The sequence below is a fragment of the Pithys albifrons genome, chromosome 9, assembly GCF_047495875.1.
Source record: "Pithys albifrons albifrons isolate INPA30051 chromosome 9, PitAlb_v1, whole genome shotgun sequence".
NCBI classification, from domain to species: domain Eukaryota; kingdom Metazoa; phylum Chordata; class Aves; order Passeriformes; family Thamnophilidae; genus Pithys; species Pithys albifrons.
In genome coordinates, this window is record NC_092466.1 from 9,531,677 (window position 1) to 9,544,476 (window position 12,800).

Here is a 12,800-nt window from a genome sequence, read left to right on the forward strand (position 1 = left end):
CAAGCAGAAGAAATGGAGCCAGAAATAATCACCCGGTCCCTATCCCTGGGAGAGCTGCGTGAGCTCCGGAGAGAGTTCACACGACAGGCAAATGAGTCCATCTTGACCTGGCTACTTCGAATCTGGGATGCTGCAGCCAATGATACCATTCTAGATGGGAGTGAGGCAAGGCAGCTGGGATCCCTGTCTCGAGATGTTGTCATTGATCAGGGCATTGGAAAGAGACAGGAAACTCTCAGCCTCTGGCGGCGACTGTTGTCAAGCGTGAGGGAGAGATATCTTTGTAAGGAGGACCTCCACGTACAGCAAGGACAGTGGAACACGATGGAACAAGGTATCCGGTGCTTAAGGGAGTTAGCCGTACTGGAGATAATCTTTTCAGAGGATGAGAGATTCCCTAAAAGTCCAGATGGCGTCCAGTGCACATCCCAGATGTGGTTAAAATTTGCACGACTTGGGCCAGAAATGTATTCTCGCTACCTTGCAACATTGCAGTGGAGAGAGGGAGAAGACAAGGTGGGTGCACTGGTCAGCAAACTCAGGATTTATGAAGACACTGTCACTGCTCCATTACGAGCCCATGTCTCAGCTGTGGAAACAAAACTGGCTGAACTGGAAGAGAAGATTAAGGAAGGACTCTTCCATATCTCTCCAGAACAAACAAGAGTCTCCGCCATCAGAAGCAGGCGTCTTCCAGCTAAGGAGAAAGGGTACACTCCACGCGGCAATCTGTGGTTTTACCTCCATGAGCATGGAGAAGATATGAGAAAGTGGGATGGGAAACCCACCTCTTCCTTAGCAGCTCGGGTACGTGAATTGCAAAGAGGCACAACTAACGCAGGGAATTCTTCAAGGTTGAAGGCTGCTCCGGTCTCTCGTGGGCAAGGCTCCAGACAGTATAGGAATGATGATGTTATGCCCGATCCTCTTGAAGGAACCTCCCGGTCATATTCACAGGGAGAGCGCAGTGAATACCATGACCAGAACTAGGGGGGCCCTGCCTCTAGCCAGGTAGAGGAGAGGGACAATCGGGTTTATTGGACTGTGTGGATTCGGTGGCCTGGCTCATCAGACCCACAGAAATACAAAGCTTTAGTGGACACTGGTGCACAATGCACGTTGATGCCATCAGGATACGTGGGGGCAGAATCCATCTCTATTTCTGGGGTGACAGGGGGATCCCAACAGCTGACTGTACTGGAAGCTGAAGTCAGCTTGACTGGCAAGGAATGGCATAGACACCCCATTGTGACTGGTCCAGAAGCCCCGTGTATCCTTGGCATAGACTACCTGAGGAATGGATATTTCAAAGACCCAAAGGGACTGCGTTGGGCCTTTGGCATAGCTGCTGTGGAGACAGAGGAAATCAGACAGCTGAGCGCCTTGCCTGGCCTCTCAGAGGACCCTTCTGCTGTAGGACTGCTGAAAGTTGAAGAACAATTGGTACCGCTGGCCACAGCCACGGTGCACCGTCGGCAATACCGCACTGACCGAGACTCTGTGACCCCCATACACAAGATGATTCGTGAGCTGGAGAGCCAAGGGGTGGTCAGCAAGACTCACTCACCCTTTAATAGCCCCATATGGCCAGTACGAAAGTCCAGTGGAGAGTGGAGGCTGACGGTGGATTACCGTGGTCTCAATGAGGTCACACCCCCCCTGAGTGCCGCTGTGCCGGACATGCTGGAGCTTCAGTATGAGCTGGAGTCCAAGGCAGCCAAGTGGTATGCCACCATCGACATTGCCAATGCCTTTTTCTCCATTCCGTTGGCAGCAGAGTGCAGGCCGCAGTTCGCTTTCACCTGGAAGGGGGTGCAGTACACCTGGAATCGACTGCCCCAGGGGTGGAAACACAGTCCCACCATTTGCCATGGACTGATCCAGACTGCATTGGAAAAGGGTGAGGCTCCAGAACATCTACAGTACATCGATGACATCATTGTATGGGGGAACACAGCAGGGGAGGTTTTTGAGAAAGGAAAGAAGATAATCCAGGTTCTCCTAAGAGCTGGTTTTGCCATTAAACGAAGTAAGGTCAAGGGACCTGCTCAGGAAATTCAGTTCCTAGGAGTGAAGTGGCAAGACGGGCGTCGTCAGATTCCAACAGAGGTGATCAACAAAATAGCAGCTATGTCCCCACCGACCAGCAAGAAGGAAACTCAGGCTTTCCTAGGCGCCGTGGGCTTTTGGAGGATGCATATCCCTGAGTACAGTCAGATTGTAAGCCCTCTCTACCTTGTGACACGGAAGAAAAATGATTTCCAGTGGGGCCCTGAACAACAACAAGCCTTTGAGCAGATTAAACAGGAGATTACCCATGCAGTAGCCCTTGGGCCAGTCAGGACAGGACAGGATGTGAAGAATGTGCTCTACACTGCAGCCGGGGAGAATGGCCCATCCTGGAGCCTCTGGCAGAAAGTACCTGGGGAGACTCGAGGACGACCGCTGGGATTCTGGAGTCGGGGATACAAAGGATCTGAGGCCAGCTACACCCCAACTGAGAAAGAGATCCTGGCAGCTTATGAAGGAGTTCGAGCTGCCTCAGAAGTGATTGGCACTGAGGCACAGCTCATCCTGGCACCCCGACTACCAGTGTTGGGCTGGATGTTCAAAGGAAAAGCTCCTTCTACCCATCACGCCACTGATGCCACATGGAGTAAGTGGATCGCTCTGATCACGCAGCGAACCCGGATAGGGAATCCTAATCGCCCTGGGATTTTGGAAATCATCACCAACTGGCCGGAAGGTGAGAGTTTCGGATTGTCCTCTGAAGAAGAAGAGGAGCAGGTGACACGAGCTGAGGAGGCCCCACCATATAACCAGCTACCAGAAGAGGAGAAGCGATATGCTCTCTTCACAGATGGCTCTTGCCGCATTGTAGGGACAAGCCGGAAATGGAAAGCAGCTGTATGGAGTCCTACACGTCGAGTTGCAGAAGCGACTGAAGGACAAGGTGGATCAAGTCAGGTTGCAGAGCTGAAAGCTGTTCAGCTGGCTTTGGATATCGCTGAACGAGAGAAGTGGCCAAGACTCTACCTTTACACTGACTCGTGGATGGTGGCCAATGCTCTGTGGGGATGGCTGGAGCGCTGGAGAAAGGCCGGCTGGCAGCGCAAAGGGAAACCCATCTGGGCGGCTGAGATGTGGCAGGACATCGCTGCCCGGGTAGAGAAGCTGAGTGTGAAGGTCCGTCACGTAGATGCTCATGTACCCAAGAGCCGGGCTAATGAGGAGCATCGTAACAACGAGCAGGTGGATCGAGCTGCCAAGATTGAAGTCTCTCAGGTAGATCTGGATTGGCAGCATAAAGGTGAATTGTTTCTAGCCCGATGGGCCCATGATGCCTCTGGTCATCAAGGCAGAGATGCGACATACAGATGGGCTCGTGACCGAGGGGTGGATCTAACCATGGACAGTGTCTCACAGGTTATCCACGACTGTGACACATGTGCTGCCATCAAGCAGGCCAAGCGGGTGAAGCCTCTATGGTATGGTGGACGGTGGTCGAAATACAGGTATGGGGAAGCCTGGCAAGTTGATTACATCACACTTCCCCAAACACGCCAAGGCAAGCGCTACGTGCTGACCATGGTAGAGGCAACCACTGGATGGCTGGAGACATACCCCGTATCTCACGCCACTGCCCGGAATACCATCCTGGGCCTTGAGAAACAAGTCCTGTGGAGACACGGCACACCAGAAAGAATAGAGTCTGACAACGGCACCCACTTCAAGAACAGCCTCATAGACACCTGGGCCAGAGAGCACGGCATTGAGTGGGTGTATCATATCCCCTACCATGCTCCAGCTGCCGGGAAAGTTGAGCGATGTAATGGACTGCTGAAAACAACCTTGAAGGCGTTGGGTGGGGGAACTTTCAAACACTGGGAGCTGCATTTGGCAAAGGCCACCTGGTTGGTCAACACCCGGGGCTCCATCAATCGAGCTGGCCCTGCCCAATCAGAACTCTTGAATACTGTAGATGGAGGTAAAGTCCCTGTGGTCCATATGAGAGGTATGTTAGGAAAGACTGTTTGGGTTAGTCCCACCTCAAACAAAGGCAAACCCATCCGAGGGATTGTCTTTGCTCAAGGACCTGGTTGCACTTGGTGGGTAATGCAAAAAGATGGAGAAACACGTTGTGTACCACAAGGGGACCTAATTTTGAGCGAGAAGAGTTTGTAATGTTTCATTGTATACATGTGTATATATATGTATAGGTAAAAAGGGGGTTAATTTGGGAATGACTAGATGGAGTGGAATAAGGGGTGGATAATGTCCTAGTTCAGCTGGATGGACCAGCTAACCCTGTGTGGTGGTGATCAAACCTGTGTATTCCACCCCCTCTATTCATTCCCCAAGGACAATGGGCCATTAGCAGCAGCTGCCCAGGGAGCCATTATCACTTCACACCCAGCCTGAGGGGGGCGGAGCTGCTAATGGGCCATCAACAGCTCAACAACCCCTGGCTCCCAGAGTTAATCACCCATTGTGTGAGTCCCCGCCCAGGGGGAGGGACCGAGTGCTCCCTGAGGGTACATAAGTGGTGGGTAAGAAGACCTCAGGACCTTCTCGTCGGATCCAGAGCAGCAGCAGGACCTCGACAGCAGGAGATCACCGCTCTCGCCCAGACCACAGCCCTCGCCTGCACCAACAGGTTTTTCTTTTCCTTTTGCTCTGGACTTGGGGGAGCCACAGGGGTCTCAGCACAAGGGCAAACAAACCCCCTTGGGTTTGTGCCCCAGGACACTGGGTTATACTGCTGGGGTATTGTGAGTTGAAAGCAATTTCCCTTGTGTGTCAGTGTTGTTATAATAATATTATTATTAAATTTTAGCTCTGACTTATAATCTCTCTCGTGGTGAGTTCATTTTCCCTTGCTGGTTCACCTTCAAACCAGCACACAAGCAAAGTTGTGCTGAGCAGCAGGGGGATGCTTCAAAGTCATTAAGGTTGAATTATTAATTTCAAATTTTAAAAAACATTTAAGACAACAAACTTGTACATATGTGGCAATAGTCCACCCACACAGACTAATTTAGGTGAAATATGCTGATTACTTTAGGTAATCCTATTGCAGAAGCTACAGAACAGGATAAATTGTATTTACTGTATCTTAATTGTTTTGTGGCACACATCACTCATTCAAAGTCTTAAATATTGACTTGATCTTCTAAGTAACAAAGTAGAAAAACTCCATTTTTTTTTCTTTTCCACTGAAAAATAGGTAACTTTCCAAGAAGTTTACAAGAAGTATGTGGCAGGGAAAAGATTTCCTTTCTCCTCTCCTGAGTCACATGATAGTGCTGCCATTTCCCAGCTATTCTTCTTCTCTATCTGTGATCCACATTTTCTCTTATAAGCTGTGGAAAGATAGGGACAAAATGAAATAACTATCTCCTCTACAGATGGTGTTTCCATTCAGTTTCACTGCTATAAGGAAAGATCAATTAAAAACAGAAGACAAGATTAGATGCATTCATCATACTGTTTTTAAAGAGATGACTGGCGGAGAGCATAGGACAAAGAGGATCCTTTTGAAAAGGATTCCTCTCAGTCTTGTGTTTCTAAATGGTAATAGTCTCTAACTGTATGTCAACTCTTTCCAACTTCATTCATCAAACGGAACCTCCAGAGAGACCATGTTGATCCCCATGGCTATAAAATTCCCTCTGTGCTGTAATGATCTGAAGGTACAAAAATTCCATGGAAATAAATCCCAATTAAATACCCATTAACAACGATGGAAAGATCACTGGGTCTATTAGAGGCAGCCCTAAGACACAGTAACCACACACACAAAATTGTCCGGCTCTTTATTTATCTGCTTTAATCACTGTAGTGCAAAGGAAAGCCTTCCTAATGCTTCAATAACTAGTGCTAATTTGTTGCAACCATAGTAGTAATTTCATAAACCTTAAGTACTTATTTTTTATCGTGGCATCAACTATCAGTCTCAGTCCAGATCATTCCCTTTTTCTCAATGTTATAAAAGACACTTCTTCCCATCCTCCAAAGCAAGAAACAATGGAAGATGTGAGATCCCATTTTTATCCAAACAACAGACACAGAGTTGGGGCATCTTATCTCATTTTAATTGGAAGGTTGTGGTAAAAATCTGGAATTGAGCACACTTTTACAGAGTTTTAACTATAAGAGACTCCCCTTCAATAGCAGGATGCTTTTAATCTCATTCCTGGTAATAGGCTTGGTTCATAAGTGTGCAATGCTGGCTGATTTCTGTTATGGTCCAGAGATTTAACAGAGAAGTGAGTAAGCAGATTATTCTTGAAATGCCCACTCCCATGTTGCCATTCAAATACAATTTAGTTCTTTGAGCTTTCAGACCTGTCTGATCCTAAATCCAGCTGTGCAGCATGTTCTCACTGAAAATATAACAAGAAGATGGCCCTCAACATCACTGGCAGTCAAGCACCATTTAGGGAGATGAGCAGAGGGCAGAACCCACATGGGTTTGACCTATTTATTTATTAATATTGCAAATGCAGCTTCCTCCTGCACCTGCATATTACTGCCATATATAAGCAAAATGAATCCCCACCTCTCTGTGAAAATTTGCACCAAATAAAAATCTGGTCTCTGTAACTTCTTCAAAAGTTACTGCAATTATAGCTGCAGTCCCATGAAAGTCCAAAGCCTGAATATTCCTGATATTGAAATAGACTGTACCATCCTAACTGTACCATCACCTAACAAGTGATGTGATCTGTGTGATACAGTCTAGTCCAGGTTTTGATCTCAACACAGCACACAGAGAACATCGTTGAAAGTGACATGTGATATCTCACTGAATTTGGGCTCAGGGAAATTGCCAGTACTTATCTTGCTTGACCAGAGTGCAGCCTTCAAAGCAGTAATCGTAAAATCTTATTACTGGACAAAGATTGGAATTATACACTGATATCTGTGGTTCACACTTTTTGATTGGTTTAGTCCTTACTTCACCGGGAGATACTGGTTTCTCTCGCTAGGAAACTATTCCTCGGTTCTCCTTTCTTTGTGCCAAACACCTCCCTTCCCCAAAGGGGTGTGCATTACACATGGCTTCTACAAATTTTGTCCTAACAACCAGAAGCACAGTTTATTTGGTTTTCCTCAAAGGCTACTACAGTCTTTTATCCAAGTGCCATGAAACAGAAGTAACAAGTCAAAGCTTAGCAAGCAAGCACTGATAAAAATTAGGAACCCTTGGCTATATATTTTCACCCACTACCTTAAAATATTTACTTCCACTGGAAGTAATTGACTAATCAAATTAAAATTTGCTTGCAAAAGCAAGTGGTTCTGACCTGGCCCATGTACTTTCCACTTCACAATAATAAATCAATATTTTTCTAACTGTTCATTGCCTTTCTTCCTACAGGTTACCAGTAGTCTCCATGCCCAGTTGCTGTTGCCTTTGTCAGCTGGATTCTGGCTTTTCCTTTATTTTTGCTGGCACTTGTTTTAAAGGTCACACGTGGCTCCAGAACACACTGTCCATCAACTGCCTTCAGCAGAGACATCTTTTTGCAGTGCTTCACATGCATGTATTTCCTGGTGCAACTTTCTGCCCTAATGTTCACATCTGGTGGGCCTTGTGCCTTGGTTTTGAAAGAATAAATTGCTTTTCTTCCCACCTAGCCACCATTACCTTATTTTTGCCTACATTTCATTAAAAAAGAAACCCATAGACTTCATTCATAGCCATGTAATAGATTTGTAGAAACATACAGCAAACAGCTCCAAGAAACAAGACCTTAAGAAACTGTCACACATTTTTAGTGTTTTTCAATGCATTTTGTCAGTTGGAAATGTGGACAAGCTAAGATTACATGACCAATATGTTTGCTCACAAGTACCTCAGCAGCATCATGGGACAAAGGCTCCTTCTCAAGCACCAGATCAGAAAATCAGCTTTGATCAAAATCTAGTTTTTGAAAGAGATCAAATCCTGGAGCTGGCCACAAACCCTCCACTTTTAATTCCTACTGAGAATATTCCTGAAAAGATATGGGGCTTTTTGTTTTTTAAATAAGATTTATCCCCTGAATTTAAGACTTTCTAGAGCAAATATTTTAACAAAATCTGTGAGAACCCAGATACAATGCTGCTGGTACAGCTGGTATAGCCAACAGATAAATTTTGCTGATCTTCTCACTGTAAATCCTTGATTTTTGTATGTTCTAGATTTCCCAAAATTTAGCTGTTTGTGATGGATTATATTCAACAAATGTCCACATCATGCTCATTTTTCTTGTGTAAAGGTTCAACCAAAATTGCATACCCATTTCCCTGAATGGGCTTACAAGAATATGCTTTGTTTTTCCCTTGGTAGTAAGTGGCTTTGTGGATACTTCTCTCCTGTATGCTCTGCTGGATCCTAGGATGTTCCCCATGAACAGATGTACTCAGGTGAGATTATGAGCTCATAATGTTATTCCTTTTCTTACTGGTGAAAACTGGGTAAGTTTATTGTTTTAATTGCAGTGGAAACACAGATTTGATGCTGTTGAGGGTCTTTGAAAAGTTACATCCTCCAGACATTCAATTGAGACTCAATAGATGCTGACGTTTGATTCTCAATAATTCTTCTGCACTGTGTATTTTCCTCCTCACCTCAGTCCTGCTGTCCTGACCAGTCATACAGGTGCTGTCCTACAGAATAGAAGTGTCTCCCCGTCTGGACTCTGTGTCCACATTTCCCAGCCCTAGAAAATGGTTAGCATGGGAATTAAATTTGATTTTGGAAAATCAAAGAGCAGGAAGGGATCTGCAGTGCTGAGCTAAAGCAGTGGAAATCCTGGTAGGGAGTTCTGGAAGGTCGGATGGGGAAGGACAGGTTCAGTAAAGCAGGTACAGATTCAAATGAGTGCATGAAAATGAGGAAAGGAGCATGACTGGATATTTGGAAGGACATCACAGGCAACAGGAGTCCTTAGCTTCTGTAGTCTGTACTGCCAGAAAGTAGCAATGAAAACATACAGACAAAAGAGCATGGCTGAATTAATACTAAATCAGGAGATGTTCTTGGGTCAAATCCTCTCTTGTCCACCTCAAGCCATGTCCAGCACCTGAAGAGACATAGCACTGTGGGGACATGTGACAGCACTGCCAGCACACTGAGCCAAGAAGCACCTCAGGTAGACCCAGTGTGAGCAGATTTAAACAGGAAAAGCAAAGGGAACAAGGCAAGTGTGACATTCCCATCCTACATGCCCCCCTCATAACACCCACCACTGCAGACTCCTTCTCTGGAGACCCTCTCAGGGGACTGAGCAGAGCTCAGTGCAGCAGTGATAGCTATGATGCTGCCTCCCACATAATCTGCAGTCACAGTCAGCAATGAAAGAGCCTGGACAACAACTGGCACAGCCCAGCTGTGTTTCCTTGGCACCCTGCAACATAGGGAATGCAGGCTCACTGTGCAGGGGAGTGGTCACACACCAGTCACAGAGCAGGGATTCACTGTGCAGAGGGGCCAATGGAAAACGCCAGAGGGGACAAACTGCAACCAGCAGGCTTGGCATCTCAGTGAGCCATAGGAGCCCTTGGTTTGACCTCATGTCCACTGATGTTCTTTACATGAAACAGTCATTGAGCAAATTTCTTCAGTACCCTGTACTCATTTGTTGAATAGTGAGTTATGCAGTATTTCATTGCAACACATAACTCCATTATTGCTAAGAGGCATGAGGTGAAACTATAGATATTCCTTGACTCCCATCCTATTACTAGTATGAGACAAAATGATACATGTGCTGATAAAAGGATTTGAAATGATGGTCTGTGTGTCAGAAGTGCCAGTACAGTCAGAATTATTTTTAAAAGATTATATTAAAGCATAAATTAAAAGGCTATCTAGAAAGAAAAGTAGATGACTTCCAATAGGGTATAACATCTATCAGGGTTTAGCATACACTGTGTAGTTACCCTTAATGGGCTCAGTCTTTCTCATAGATTATTCACATATTCTGTGGGAAGTCAGGCTGGATCCTCTTTCTATCCCCTGTAAACCATAGTTGATAATATCTTTCCATTATATTCCTAAGGTGTAGCTATTTCATTTTTACCCAAGGGATCCCAGAGCTATTGTGTAGTCCCTAGAATGCTTTAAAACAATTTGTCTGTGTAGCAATTCTTCTTTATTCCTCCCAGTTGCACAAAATCTCACATTTTCTTAATTTGATCACATGAAAAGTTTGGGCTTTATTACTGAAAGGAATCACAGTCTTTTAAAGGGATATAAAAAAAAAGGAAATGTCTGAACAGGTTACATGTTGTCTGTGTAAGGCGTGGACAAACAGTGCTGTGACAATCAATTGCTTGATTAGATACTAATTCCCTGTGGTTTATCTTAAAGGTAGATAGTTCAGCCTTTTAGCAAGTTCAGTCTTAAAAGCAGCACATATACCTGGACAAGCCAATAAAAAAAAAGGAACAATGCTAATAGAATGAAGATGTCCAGTCTTCCTACAGAGGATTTTGCCTCACAAATACTTTTAATGTTTAAATTTCTTTTTCTACTGGGAGTTCCATGAATTACACTAATAGAGAGAGTATCAGCTGGGAGAACATTATTCCAAATGACTGTTAACTGCCTAAAAATTGGCCATAAATACATTTTGGCTTTGTTATTCCTAATAATGACTCATTGCTGAATTATCCATTTCTTTATTGGATATGAAGATAAATTAACAAAGCAAATGGAAGTGCTCTAGATGGAAATGCCTGTTATCTTAGACCTGATGAATTCATTCATTGAGGTTATTTCCTCCTCACCCTGACTTCCAGAAAAACCTCTTTGCTTCACCATGGGAAACTGATTTCTTCATTCACATGTTATTATTCTTGAAGCAAATGGAGATATTTTAAAAATAACATTACCTAGACCACATTTGGCCAGCCTGGGATGAATGACAAGGAAGTGTATCAACATGATGGGATCAGATCAAAGCACTCACAAAGCCATGATTTCCTACATGGTTGGTTGCCTCTAAATTGAAGGGAGCTGATTGGGCAAGATGTGGCTAAAGCTAGGAGTTGCTCCTTCTGATGGTTTCTTATCCATGAATACTACCTCCTTTTTAGGACTTAGAACAAGTTACGAGTCTCCCATCACTGTTAAAACTGGCAGATCTTCCCCAACAATGGCAACCATGGGCCCCAGCCATAAAGACTCTGCCTGGGTCCCCCTTTTATTCATGGTGTGGGAGCCCAGCTGCCCTGTCTCTGCTGTGGGATGCTGGTGGCACTGGTGACCAGGTGGTCCTTGCAGGGACATGGTGGCATGGCTTCCTGCATTTTCACAGGAGTCAGTTCAGGTTTCCTGTCCCAGACAAGGTTTTTGCTCCTAGTTTGGAGCTTCTGCATCCTGGGACTGCAGAACCAGCAAGGATGGGGCTTCCTGTCAGGTCTAAGGTCTGGAAGTTGAGTTGCTGCATTGGCAATCTCCAGTGCAGCTGTGGCTCACAAAGTGTCTGACCAAGACAACTACAAGCTGAAAGACTGAGTCCTGGTGTGCCAGCAAGCTTGGTGCTGTGTCTTCTGTAGCTGATCTAATTCCCTTTATCTTCTTCCAGAGAGGAGCTGATGTTTACACTTATGCCGTAGGGAGTTTCTTGGTAAATCTAAAGATAGGGAAAGTCTTTACAACCACCTTCAGCTAAGCCTACCACAGTCTACTATTGCTCACTAAAAAGCAAACATCAAGAAGTCTTCCTAGGGAGTAGCCTAGTAACTTTCAAGGCAACAGGTATTAGTTGTTAATGCAATTATTATTATATTTAGCCATCATTCTGGTAACTATATCTCCATGATTTTTTGCCTGTAACTAATAAGAAGGGAGAATGAAATAAAGAAATGTGAAACCTCATATTCCCCCCTTTTAAAGCAGTGAAAAGGGCATGAACCTCTATAAATAATTCTTTAATAAAAAGAACAGAAACTCCATTATCCTCCTCTAAATATCTCTAGAGAATATATATTCACAGAATCAGAATCATAGACTGTGCTGAGTTGGAAGGATCATTGACTGACTAAGAAGAGTCTGTTTTGAATGAAAAAACAAAAAAAATGTGGCCAAGTGGAGGAACATCTCCTGTGAGAAGTAGGAATTTAAGTAACTTTTAATACAGTGCAATCGAAAGCTCAAATAAGAACCTCAATTTGTATAACTCTAACTTGAGAAAATCCCAAACCTAAATCATGTTCAAAACCAAACCTTATAACAAGAGACATGATGTCCCCATCTAACACTCCTGACTTTCAAAGCTTGTACCCGATCAGGCAGGTCCATTTTATGTTGGATGTGTTAGTGGGATAGTGCCGGTTCAGAACAATAAAACCTTCTTGATTATTAAAATTCACACTGGTGCTGAGGGCTAATGTTGGACCTGCTCACTACTTAATTCTCACCTAAGCCCTCAGGCTTAAGTGAAACTTATTTACCTTGTGTTGACTTTATGCACAGGGGTGAATTTCAGTTTGTGTGAGATTTGTCCATGCAACACAACCCAAGATGCAAAGAGGAATGAGAAAAAACTCCCTCCACTCCTGCAACATGTCCCCAGTTTCCTCTTAAAATATCTCTGATAATTGCTTTCAAATTCTGGCATGTAGGTGCTCTTTGTAGGAGGCACTCATTCAAAGAAAATGTGCAAATCTCCAGGGCTGATTTTGGTTTTCTGAGGATGGAGTTCCCTAAAACAATTTCTTAAAAACATAAGAAGTTGCTATTTCTCTAATGAACGTATCTTTCATTTTCAGTCTGGCAGAATGAGACATCAATCCTGAGGAGC